Genomic DNA, 14231 nt, shown 5'->3' with positions numbered 1-14231 from the left:
CTATGTTAATCACCACCTACTGAAAATAGAAGGTCCATTGATGAAGGTTGAGAGAGGCACTAATCTATCATCATGAAACGTCATTAAAATTAATTTATTGTTATATACTTTTATTAGAAGAGTTTGTGGGTTCTTCCCTCAGGCATATGACCTGTCCAGATACTGATTCTCCATTGCAATTATTGCTCATGTGGAATGAGTCTTGAATCTAATCTCTAAGTAGCCTGTTTTTCCATGAAATTATCGTCACTCTTGCACCAATAGAGATGGCTTGCCAGGGTAATGGTTGTTGGAGGTGTCACAGTGACATCTGGGTCATTACATTTCACCTGCTGGTGTGAATAGTACCTCTGAAAGTTATTCTGTAGGGATGAAGAAAGTTAGGATGTAGGGATGCAGTTTCCAGTTTAATACAGCTTGATTATTATCTATGACTAGAATATATCCTGTCTTTAGCTATAGGATCTTAATATCATGTTCTGGGTCACAACAAAGGACAGTGACACTAATTTGCAATTGTAAGGGTCCATGGTAACTCACTGGGCAACAACCCAAAAGTAGATAAATGATTCCTGGCAATTGGTGTTTGCATTTTTTACCAAGTGGTGAATAATAGAATATTGGCACCCAATTACAGAGTATTTTGGTTACTTTTCTATTGCTGTAAAGAGACTCTATGACAAAGGCAGCTTGACAGAAATTTAAGTGAGATATAGCTTATTGTTTCCGAGAGTTACTCGAGGAATGTAATGGTGGGGAATATGGTAACAAGAAGACAGGCAGACAACTGGACAGGCAGACAGGGAAACAAGCAAGCAGGTAGAGAAAGTGAATGAGACTGGTCCTGGTAATGGGATTTTGCAATGACAAAGACCCCACCAACACACACACCCACACCCACCCCCCCACACGCACGAAAACGCCCATGACACAATTCCTCTAGAAGTCTCTGTCTCATTTTGAGTTTTATTGCTATGAAGAGTGATCATGACAAAGGTAACTTCTGTAAAGAAAAACATTTAGGTTCAGTCCTTTATCGACATGGTGGAGAAGAATGCAATGTCCAGACAGAGATGGTAAAGAAATAGCCAAACGTTTTATATCTTGATCTGAAGGCAACCAGTAGAAAACTCAGTCTTCTGTATAGATAGAGCACAAGACCTCAGAGCCCATCCCTACCATTTCATGCTTCCTCCAACAAGGGCACACCTATTCTAACAAGTACACACCTCCTACTAGTGTGATTCCCTATGATCCAAGCATTCAACACATGAGGCTATGAGAAGCAAATCTATTCAAACCACTATAGTACCATATCTTTTAATCCTTCCTAAACAGTGTTTCACCAGGAAATCAAATACTGATATACATGAGACTTTGGGGAACAGTTTCATTTAAACTTCCACACAGGGTAATTAGATTTAAACACTTAAAATATATAGTTGTAGGATGTCTCCATAGTACTGAATTGCCATGAGAGATATGAAATCTCTTTACTGTTATTTTTTTCTCTCTGGGATCCCTATTCTACCCTGTCTTTATATCTTCTATCAAGGTCTAACACTTTTTGTTCCATTATTCAGTTTTAACCCTGTATAACCACTGAGTCTTATATCCTTTCCATTAGTAGTCTCCCACATGGACTTTTACTAAATCCTTGAACTATCATACATTTCAAATGAGACATATTTATCTGACAATTCAACACATATGAAAAAAAATAATGTGACATTTGTCTATTTTATTTACCACACTCACATGGTTGCTTTCAACTCTAGCCACTTACATGCAAGTTTAATTTTTCTTAATCAGTTTATTTAGAGATGTAAGTTTTTTCCATTGGCTTGGTGTTGTAAACTGGGAATCAATGGACACAGAAATACAGGGGGAGATGGAATAAAGTATTTGGGCTATATATCCAACAGCTGGAGCATTTGGTTTATCCATTCATAGCTTTTGAAGAAGCCTTCACACTCATTCTTTGATCATATAACTAATAAAATCATACAGACATTTTATTGAATATATCTCATTAATATGTTCTAAATTTTTATTCACTTTTTATTTTAAACTTATTCATTTGAACATTTGATAAAATTATGGCATACATTTATATGCTATTTAAATATAGTAATATACAAAATATGAAATAAAAGTAGAGCATAACTATTTGTGGGACTAAAGAATAAAACTGCCTCTGCTGCTGGCTTCACGGTCTTCCATGTTTGTTATCATTTTTAATTCAATAGTTTATCCTATGAGAATTTTAAATAATTTGCATTTTACTTAAATAGATTTGAATGAAAGTTATCAATTTGTAGAAATTAAATCTTGAATTTGCATTGAACAAAATGATCTGGGACAATTAGTTTAATCCATTCACTCATCTATAATCAGTTTCTCCATCCAAATTTATACTGTACACATCTGAAATTAGAAAGCCTGTCACTTTTCCTTGACAATTTTTACAGTACTTCATCCTACTGTGTTTTTATTGTTGCATTAGTTTATTTAAATAAATATCAATATCACAATCCAATATTAAAATTATTGAAATTTTCAATCTTGAGGTTATCCTTAGATTTTCCATTGCCCACTGAGGTGGCTACTGTATAATATGTGAACATTAATAATGTGTTTCAGGTTATCCTTTTTTAGTTTTGAACAAAAACACTGTGTCAAGTGACCATGTGAACTTGACTATAATTTTAATCATTGTTTTGACGTTTTGCCTATCCAATGTGTCATTTAAAATAAATAGTAACTGTTATTTCTTTTATGCTTATTCAGCTTCCTACATTTAAAACTAAAAACCACAGCTCAAAATGAGCCAAATATGCACGCTGTAATTGAATAAAGACACTGTTGTTACTAAGGTGATAAAGTGACTTTGCTCTTATTAATATGTATGAACTTTATTTTCTTGTTCATTGTATTTGTTAAAATGACATAAACACTTTAGCTACAGTGCAAAAGCATCAGGGAAAAGTCAAAAGAAGTTGTATAATGACAGTTTATTGAAAGATTTTGAAGTAGATTTATTTAAATAAAAAATAAGTCCAGGGGACTCAATGTATAATTAGGTGAAGCACTTGGAACTAAGAAGCTAAAAAAAACAAAGATATGTCTTCTTGGTACAATGGAAAAATTAAGTCTGTGAAAATTCTGTCTATGAAATTGCTTATTTATTTCTGACCTTGCTTCTAAAATATATAGATTATGTTGTCTAAAATTTGACCATTTTGAAATGAGAACATTAGATTCTTTCCTTGATTGATCAGTGGCCAATAGAGGCTGGAGAAATGGCTCAGCAGTTAAGAGGGTCTGCTGTTCTTTTAAACTACCCACGTTTAGTTTCTGCTATCCATTTAGTGGCTTATAGCCATTTGTAACTCGAGCTCCAGGAAATCTCAGACACTCTTTTGACAAGATGCCTATATATAAGCAGGCAAAACACTCATGTCTATAAAGTAAGTTAAGCTAAAGAATGTTTAAAAATTAGGTGTAAATTTATTTATCTGTTGTTTATCTGTAGAATATTCATGGTCAACTCAAATACAAGTTATAAATATAAATAAAAAATAAATCAATGTTAAAGTCAAAGATTTGTTTCTTCAAACAATAAGAATTTTCTCAAAGTCAAATCTGGATTAATTTTCTCTAAATAGGTCACTACTAAGAACTCATGCTTCCCTCAGTTTTTGACAATTCAATAACATTTGGCTTACAGTATAGAACATTAATATAATGGTTTGTCTTTAAAATACACAGACAAACATAAAATACACTCACACACAAACAATCATTTAAAAACCAAAAACCAAAGACCAATTAGTTTCAATGGCATTTATTAAAAAATTTCAGGTTTAGTATTATTCAAGCTTTACACACCATAATGCATTTATTTCCTAAATGGAATAAAGTCTCTTGTTTTTGCCTTTGTATCTTGTTTTTGTATTTCATTTTCCATTAGTAATATTAAAACAAAACCATTTTTAATTATGTGTCTTTCCCTAGAAGTGCTTGTTGTGTTTAAATGAAAAGGCATATATATTCAAACATTTATGGCTGACCTTTTATTGCTCAAGGTAGAACGTCACATGAGAAAACCTGAACCAGAAAACACATAGAATTATTATTCTTCAAAATAAAAACTAACAAAGTAAATAACATTTGACTGAACTGGTTTAAATACTTAATCTATAGTTATAATTAATTACAAATTAAAATAAGAATGAATGATTTCCAGTAGCATAAAACACTGCTTCATACATGATTTACACATAGGAACAAGGTAGAGAAAACTCAATGTGGTTCCAAAATCAAAACATCAAAATTGAGCTATGTATTGATGATGAAAACAACTAAAAGAAGTAATCAAGAAAACATGAAATTCTTATAATAGGAAGCTTACAGATAATCAAACCTTGCTAAAAAAAAATTTAATTACTATGAAACCACTGGCCAGTAGTAGCTACTTAGAAGACCTTACTCCAACGTAAGTGTTCTGCTATTGCTGTATTTGAATTGCTATTCAGTGAATAGCATTGTCAGCAGCAGTGATATCATGAATCACACTATGGATACAGTTAGGGGATCAAGCAGCAATGTCTTCACATCACACCTTTGTGCAGTTCTCAGCAGTGGGGACTCTAAACTGTAATCTCCTCACATATTGGTGGGAGTGGAAGCAACAGCAGCAACCAACAAAATATGCAGCTGAGCCAGGGGACGAAAGTATCTGTGAGAAGGCAGAAGCAAAGGCACAAAACATACTCTCTTTAGACAAACAAAGATCATTAGACATAGTTGCGTTCACATTTTGAATAAATATTTAATTTTCCAGTAATTAAATCAGATGTACTGTCATTTATATTTATATAGTAACATTCAATTCAATAGGCTCAAATAGTTTCTAATGCAATACAAACTGATTAATATCATATAGTAAGCACATAATAGATATAATGGTTTTCATAAAATATATATTAAATATCCCTTTTATATTTCTATGTATATTAAATTATATTTAATTTAAATTAGATATTCTTGAAAATTGCTAGACTTTATTTCACAAAAATAACCTTGTCAGTAGGTACGGTAATTCACGTCTGAAATCCCAGTAATTGAAAGGGAGGGACAGAAGAATACCTGCAAGTTCTAGGCTAGTCTGGTCTCTCTCTCTCTCTCTCTCTCTCTCTCTATATATATATATATATATATATATATATATATATATATATATATATATATATATATCAACTAATAAAAAAAGACCGTTAATTGGAAAGTTAGCAAAGATTGGTTATATGAAAGGACTTAATATAATTACATTATAATTTCAGTGGTTAAAAGAAATATATTTGGGGTTGGGGATTTAGCTCAGTGGTAGAGCGCTTGCCTAGCAAGCGCAAGACTCTGGGTTCGGTCCCCAGCTCCGAAGGAAAAAAAAAAGAAATATATTTTCGAAGCTACATTTTGAAATTTCTCAGAAACAACATAAGTATTCTTCCAGAAACAGTCTACCATTCTCTGCCTTAACTGTTAGGATAGAAAATATGCAAATACTATATATACATATGTTATGTGGTCATAACAAATGAATCCTGAATACTTTCAGAAATTTTATTACTTTATCAATCAGTTTAAATCCAAAGGTCTCAAGAATTTTGAGCAATTATTTGCATTTTTTGAAGCATAAAGAAGAAAAATCAGCATGTTCAAATATGCAGAAAATAATTAAGGTACAAAGAAAAAACATTTATTTGTATTCTGAGAATAGTACATTGGACATAAATTCATTCATTTGTAATTTGTGTGTATGTGTAAAACATATATACATACACCCAAGACATATACATATGCTGATCTATCTTCGAACTACACCTAATCATATGGTAATAACTATAATTGTTTACCTTACAAAGTCCATTGGAAATGATCATGAAGGTTCTTCTCTTCCTTCAGTAACTTCTCTGTCTCTTTGCCAGTTACACAACCAACAAACGGCCAATGTGCACTATTAACACTCATTTGAATTCAACAAAGAATGTCTGAGCTTTCTGCTGCTATAGTAAGTCACATTTCACAAGTATAAAATGTCCATTGATTTTTCCTTCCAAAGACAATTCTGCAGTGAAGCAGGTTGCCTTCAACTCTGAAAACCCCTGGGTTAAAGACTATCATCCGTTCACAGCTCACACAATATCTGAAACTGTAAGTACATCCAAGTCACCTTGGTTTCTTTAATTCACTTTGCAAGATTAGAGATGGTAGATTGGAATAATTCCATGGCGGACAGAAGTATTTTTATCTGAAAGGCATTCAAATACATTAAAAAATAAGACTTAATTACTTTAGAAAATGGTAGAATTGTCTACAATCTTAACATCCTTGAAAAGCTTGATCATTTTATATAATATTCCAGGGATTCACCAGGTAAATTACAAAAGATTCAATGATTTTTTTTAACTTTAACAGTATTTATAAAATTTGTACTGAGAAACTGGTTTCATTTTATTTTATCGGATATTTAATTTATTTTCATTTCAAATGTTATTCCCTTTCCTGGTTTCTCCTCCACAAGTGCCCTATCCCATCCCCACCTCTCCCTGCTTCTATGAGCATTCTCACTCACCCACCTACTAGCACCTCACTGCCCTGGAATTCCCCTATACTGGGGCATCAGGCCTTCACAGGACCAAGAGCCTCTCCTCCCATTCATGCCAAATAAGGCCATCCTCTGCTACATATGCAACTGGAGCCAAACAAACCCCTTCAGCTCCCTCAGTCCTTTTCCTAACTCCTCCATTGGGGTTCCTGTGCTCAGGTTGACTGCCAACATCTGCATCTATATTTGTCAGGCTCTGGAAAAGCCTCTCTGGAAACAGCTTTATCAGACTACTGCAAGCAAGCACTTCTTGGCATCTGCAATAGTGTTTGGGTTTGGTGTCTGTATATGGGATGGATCCCCAGGTGGGGTAGTCAGTCTCTGGATCACTTTTTCTTCAGTCTCTGCTCCACACTTTGTCCTCCTATTTCCTTTAGACAGGAGGAAATTGGGGTTAAAATTTGGAGATGAATGGGTGGCCCCATACTCCAACTGGGGGGCAATACCTAACCTCTGGATATGGCCTCTACAAGTTCTCCTTTCCCAAAGGCTATCTAGTATAAAAGGACTTAAAGACACAAAAGAAATAAAAGAACACCAAAAGAGTGATTTAACAAATCATGTCACACTTTGGGAAAAAGAGAGTTTCTGGAAATGGTAAATCTAGCACCAATTTCTTGGCCCATTTGGTTGTAAAGCCTGAGACACTTAACTGAACAAATGAAAGATACGTTGTCAGTACCTTACTTAAATTGATACTGCTGGTGACATTAGGATAGTGTGGTTGTCTGAGCATAAATTCTTATAACATTAAATAAAAGTGAAAAAAATTTCCTCAAGGACTAAATGTAAGTCCTAGAACGTATTAGCTTGTACATAACCATCTATGATTATTTCATTTAAATTACTTAATGTCAAATGAATGTAAGCTAAATCAAACCTATTTCCCACCTACAGTACAGTACAGGGAAGAAAGAGAAAAATATAGTGGGAATATTTGCTGTCACTGTCACAAGACACAAGAAGCCACATATGCCAGAAAAAGAGAGAGAGAGAGAGAGAGAGAGAGAGAGAGAGAGAGAGAGAGAGAGAGAGAGAGAGAGAGGGAGAGAGAGAAAGAGAGAAAGAGAGAGAGAGAACCTAGTTTTCAATGGCCGTCTGGTATAAAGTATAACCTGAAAGCATTAATTCTAAAATGATTGCATATAACATATAAGTTAAAACTATTCTGTTTTCAATTTAATTTTAAAGATTTTTTAAAAATTCTTGAGTAATACATTTATATCATTTGCACACCTTTTCCCATTGAAATTCTTCCCATAAATCTTCCTTCTTTCTCTCACATAATTCTCCAAAGTATAAGTGACACTACTGTAGATTTCTGTATATATTTCCCTGTTGGCCATCATTATGATTCCAAAACTTTACAGAGTGTTAAGACCTTCCACGGCAGTTTTATAAAAATTTTGGATACTGTCAAGAGTCTTTCTTCATGGAAAGGTGGCAATATCAATTCCAGCTTAATTCTTCCAACTCCTACATAAAAAGTGTATAGTGTCTTCATTAATAGTGACTTCCACTCAACATCTAAAGATAACCAATAGCATCGGTAATATCTTATGCTATTTTGATGCTCTATTTAACTTCTCTAATCTACAACTCTCAATTTTTTCAGTGATTGCCACTACAGTTTTTATAAGATAGTCTTGACTTTGAGAAAAGGCATAGAGAATATTTATATGATATGTATATATATATATATATATATATATATATATATATATATATATATATCATCCCACAGTCTTTTCAAACAGCCTTAGTGTTAATTTTGCTCCTTCCTCCTCCTACCCAGTCTGTTGCCCTTCTCTGTTTCTAGTCCAATAAATCCTCTTACCCTTCCTTTTTTTTCCAACACAATTGTATTCCACTGTTTATCTCTCTAGAGGCACCTCTCCACCACCACCCATCAAATTCCAATAGCTCCTGAGATTGGCATGGGACACCACAGTCGCATACCCCAACTTTCTGGAATTTTGCCTGTTGACTGTCTTGATAGTCTATACGTTTTGTACAATACAATCTGATGTTCTGATGTTGTTTATGAGCTAAATCTTGTAAAATACAGCCATGCGTGCCTCTCTTATCTTCTGGCAATGAACTTTTTTTCCTTGAATGAGAGAGTTTCTATCCATGTATCTGAAATGATAGCACTATAATAACCTAGGAATTTAAGTTGTGATAAGATTCAGTGCTGTGTTATTTCATGCAAATGTCCTAGTTAGTAGATCATCTCTAATGTGACCCACATGTAATTGATAGAGTAGCACAATATCTCACCACAATTTGCATTCTATATAGGAGAAAATATAACAGATGCCATAAGGTCAGGGTTCACTCCTAAGGAACATCTCCTTCTAGCACTCACACTGTTACTTCCAGTGGCAAGAAGACCATTGTCAACTTCATTCCCAACTAAGAAACTAGAATTTAGTATTGCTATCTATGATGGTTACGCTTAACTAATTACTTTTTTGTTGAAAACAACTTTTTGCACAATTTCTTTTGATGGAGTGTTTCATCCTTTATTTCCTCCCATATTCTCCTTCCTCCCTATGTGTCTAACTATTCTTTGCTCTCTTTTCTAAACAAAATGACGATTTAAAAACCCAGGGCTCCAACTGCATAGGTAACAGAGAATAGCCTTGTTGGGGCACCAGTGTAAGGGAAAGCCCTTTGTCTTGCCAAGGTTGGATTCCCAGTGCAGGGGAATATGGGGGAGGGCAATAAAAGGGATGTATAGGGGAAATACCCGTATGGGGGAGGGGGAAGCGAGGGAATGGGGGCTTATGGATAGGAAACCGGGAAGGGGAATAACCTTTGAAATGTAAGAAATATATAATAAAGAATTTAAAAAATCCAATATAGATGTATGCATACATGCACGCATAGATACACACAAACCAAAATGAGAGAAAAAATCTATAAAATTACTATTGAGCTCATTTTGTGCTTGCCAACTAATCCTAACATGGAGCTTGTCCTTAAGTGTGGTTAATATAGCTAGTGATATTCCTTGGAGAGTTTTTTCTTTTCAAGCTAGTTTCAATTGTAGATAGTTGTGGTAGACTGTGTCTTCTTTCCAATCCCAGTGGTGGAACTTCTTATCAATGAGATGAAAAACTCTACAGGTTTTGTGCATGCTTCTGTAGCCCCTGTAAGCCCCTGTTGTGTCTGAAAGACATCTTTCTTTAGGGACAACAAACACAATGTTTGGCACTTATATTTCTGACTCTTCTTTGGCAGGGGTCCCTTAAGGAAGGGCTTTGATGATAGAATCCCATTTAGGACTGAGCGCTCCAATATCTCGTACTCTCTGCATATTGTCCAGTTGTAGATCTCTGTGTAGTTCCCAGCTACTGAAGAAGACACTTTCTGATGGTCTCATAAAGTAGTAGTTATAATGTAATGTCATGCAACCCTTCAGACCAAGCTCTTTGGTGTTTCTTTAATGCTTTTTTGGTGCACAGTGCTGGAGTCAGCCATAAGGTTTTGCTGAATAATTGAATTCTCAGTAGGTAGTTCTTCCACAAGTAGGTAATGGAAGAGGACTGTTAACGTTCTCAAGCCTCTCACCACATGGCTAGTTCCTATGGAAATCATGGCATCTCTCTCTCTATTACAATAAAATACTCCTACAACTTAAGACATTCCACGTGTCTAGAAGTTCTTTATCTGGAATTGGAATTCAAAGTCAATTATAAATACAAGAGTCTCCCCTGAAGCATGCCCATGAGGGAATTAGGATTTTTGAAGCAGGATAGAAGTGGGTAAAAGACCCAGTATCTTCTTCCTATTTTATCTCCACATTACAAGTTTTGAATCCTCAAACATGCTGCTTGATTTGAGGCATGTTGTTATGAGGGAATATAACTATTTCAGATGTTAAACATCCTGTATTTTTGAAATCTACAGAGGGAACTTCATCTGATGATAAAGTATCCACAAAATATAACATTTCAAACAGTCAAATTATTATAGTAATTGTTTTTACATAGAATGTCTTCTATCTTCAAATACAAGCAACATTGGCTTGAAAATAGAATAATGTTTATGTGAGACTCCTTGTTTCTGTTTTACATAACAGTGATTTATGACAGAGGACAAGAGAGCTTAAGAATGAAATTGTATCTACACCTATAATTCTTTACATATTCAGATATGAATTTGAGTTTCTCAATGAGGGATATGAAATATTTTATTAGTAAGATTCTTCTGTACACAATATATTCCTATAAAAAATCTAATGCTCCTAATTCCTGTTCAAAATATGTACTTCTTTTTATTGCTTTCAATAGACTTTTACTTGTGGTACAAACATCTTTAAGAAAAGTATAATCACTGTAATCTTCTCTGAAGACATTATTGTACGTTACTTTTCTCAAGATTATGCTGATTTTAGCCGATGCCTTGCTCTAAATAAATATTACTATGGTTTTAGGCTTAGAAAGTATTCAAAACCTACCTTCCTTTAGAGGAAATGCTGACTGGTAATGTGGACATTCATGATCAGTGACCTTTGAGAATGTGACTAAGACAAAATTCCTTAATCTAATTGAAAAGATAAACACAATCATCTTCCTTGCATATCTGCTTATATATATACATATATATTTATAGATATATTCATATAGATATTTATATATATGTATGATAATGGAAACTGTGAATTTCACTTGTATTAAAATATCAAAACTAAAAAATTAAAAAATAAAAATATATGTCAGGGTGGGGAGGCAAGAAGGGGTGGGTAGGTGAAGGAACACCCTCATAGACAAAGAAGAAGGGCTATGGAATAGGGGGTTTATCGACAGGAAACCGAAAAAGGGATTAACATCTGGAATGTAAATTTTTAAACAATCCAATAAAAAATATAAATAAAAATATAATGTGAAATTTAGAATATAGTTTGTTTCAAATACACTCATTAAAGAAAAATGAAAATCTTATTTGTAATGAGAGTAGATATTCAAGGAATTTGAGTTTTCTCTCTCCGTATACTTTTATTTTATCTATACCTATATTTACATGTACATAAATGGAGAAGGTGGTTAATTCCTTAATATGAGTTAACATTTTGTTACTTTGCTTGGAACATGCATTACTACTTTATAAACTATACAAATTGACTCATATAATCATGGATTCTGCTGGACTGTTTCAGATTCTGAAGTATTTTCTGTTGACAACTCTTACTTTATGTCATTATTTGTAAGAAACTGACAAGAAACAATGGCATTAGTAGGAAACATGACAGAAGTTAATGTCTGCAAATCAGAAAGCAGATAAGAAAGTGTATTTTCATGATAACAGGAAAGCACCATGTATGTGATGGACTCCTTTGAACTTTATTGTGAAGGACTGGTGTCAGGATGCTCTTCTGGTCTGTTTTTCCTTCTTGCTGAGGTGCTCCATCAAATTTATATCTTTGCTCGGTCTATCAGTAACTAAGAAAAATAATGCAGTGAGAATTTTGCAAAAAGAAGAAATGAGTTAAATAAGAATGTAATATGATCAATAGAGGGATCTTAAGCCTTGAACACTACTTGTACCCACTTAAAGAACGGCATCCTTTGGTAGCATTCGAGGGGTTAACATCATCTCCTAATGTGGCTCGCAAGATGGAGACCACTAACATATCATCAGGATGGATACCACTTCCACAACACGCTTACATTCACCCACATATTTATTTTTCATTTAAAGATTACTAAAAATGTTGGAGCTCACTTTAAAACCCAAAGGCCAAGCATTCATACCATAAGCTCAGACTGAGAGTGATCTTAGTAGCTTCGTAGAAGAATCTAAGCTTTCTGTTCAGTGTTCAGGCTACTTCGCATTCCCCATGGCCTCTCTTCAGATTCTCCGCTCTGGTTATCAGCCTGAAATAAATAAGAGAATGCATTCATGCCAAAGCTGGAGCCAAGTGTCTGCCTCTGAGTTATTTCTTCAGTGGCATTCTGGTATCTCTCTGAAAGGAAGCACATTCCTCTTCAGTTTTAAAATGTAAAACATGTGAGAGAGACAAGAACATACCACAGCTACAAAGAGTAAAGAGACTTCTACATAAAATAAATATTAATACCAGAAAGGGAGCATTAGTTCTATATTTTCATATGAGCATTTGAGATGTGTGAGTTGGATAGTCTCTGGGCACCAGCACATGCATATATATGAATATATATTTTATAATTAAATATATCTTAATACTATATATTTTCCTTGGGAGGTATATACATGCACCCATACATTCACATTGCATATATTGCTACTAGCAGAATAATATTATCTCTGGCACAATTTTAATGCTGTGGTTTTATATGATTTATGTAAGCAATGTTTTTTTAAAAAATATTTATATTTATTATTATTGAATTTCACCTAATGCGCCAAATGATATCCTTGTTTCCAAGTCTTCCTAGGTCAACTTCCCTGCACCCATACTGTGGCCTCCTCTCAAATATATATCCAAAGCAAACAAGTCCAGCTTGTTTTGTCCAAATAGGTGCTACAGAATAGTCAAACTCCCAGCGGCAGCTTCTCAAAAAAAGGTTCGTTCTTCTCCATCCTTAGCCCCACTGTAGCCATCTATTTTTGATGGCAAGAGTTTATCATCTTTATCAAAAATTTTAAGAGTGTTTTTCAATAGTTTTCTTTTTGATATGTTACTTTTGGGGACGGCTGCCATAGAAGCTGTCAATGTCTCTCCTTTTCAACCATGAATCAGCAGTCATTAATAACACTACAGAAAAGCTCTCTTGTAACTTACAGTCAGCAGAGTATGGGTCATGGACTTTCACATGGTTTCTAGAAATAGCATGAAATGCAGACATCAACATGGCCTCAGACAGTAGTATGGGACATCCACATTAAGAAGGCCTCTGCTGGTAGCTTGGGCCTCTTGTGCATACCATTCTGTTCCTCCACCTTTCCCACCTTCTTATCACAACTTCATAGTGACACTGGAAACTGCAGTGGGTCATTCAGTACACACACACACACACGCACACACACACACACACACACATCTGTATATATATATATATATATATATATATATATATATATATATATATATTCACACATTTTCCCTCAAACAGCTTTACATGCAAATACTCATTGCCAGGGGACATTGTTCTGGCTTAAGGTTTCTGGTTTCTGAACTACCATAGAGAAAGGACTGAGGTAACTGAGGAGGTTGGCAACCCCATAGGAAGAACAACAATATCAACCAGACAGATACCCCAGAGCTCCCAGGGACTAAACCACCAACCAAAGAATACACATGGAGCGACACATGACTCCAGGTATATAGGTAGCAGAGGATGGGCCTTGTTGGGCATCAATGGGAGGAGAATCCTGTAGTCCTGTGAAGGCTCAATGTCCTAGTGTAGGGGAATGCCAGGGTGAGGAGGTGGGAGGGAATGGATGGGTGTGGGAGCACCCTCAAGGAGTCAGGAGTTAGGGAGATGGTATAGGGAGTTTTCTGGTGGGGAGACCCTGAAGGGGAATAATATTTGAAGTGTGGATAAATAAAATGTCAAGTAAAAAGTTTTTAAAA

The 14231-nt window shown here is 34.6% G+C and overlaps 1 pseudogene; it reads left to right on the top strand.

Annotated features, from left to right (window-relative positions):
• Positions 1 to 4607: 4607 nt before the first annotated feature.
• Positions 4608 to 14231, top strand: part of Rpl6-ps3 (ribosomal protein L6, pseudogene 3) — a 29924-nt pseudogene continuing 20300 nt past the window's right edge.

This window comes from Rattus norvegicus, chromosome 18 (assembly GCF_036323735.1).
Source record: "Rattus norvegicus strain BN/NHsdMcwi chromosome 18, GRCr8, whole genome shotgun sequence".
Taxonomy (NCBI): Eukaryota; Metazoa; Chordata; class Mammalia; order Rodentia; family Muridae; genus Rattus; species Rattus norvegicus.
Note: the sequence above shows the minus strand (reverse complement) of the source record. Positions and strands in the feature narration are given on the sequence as shown.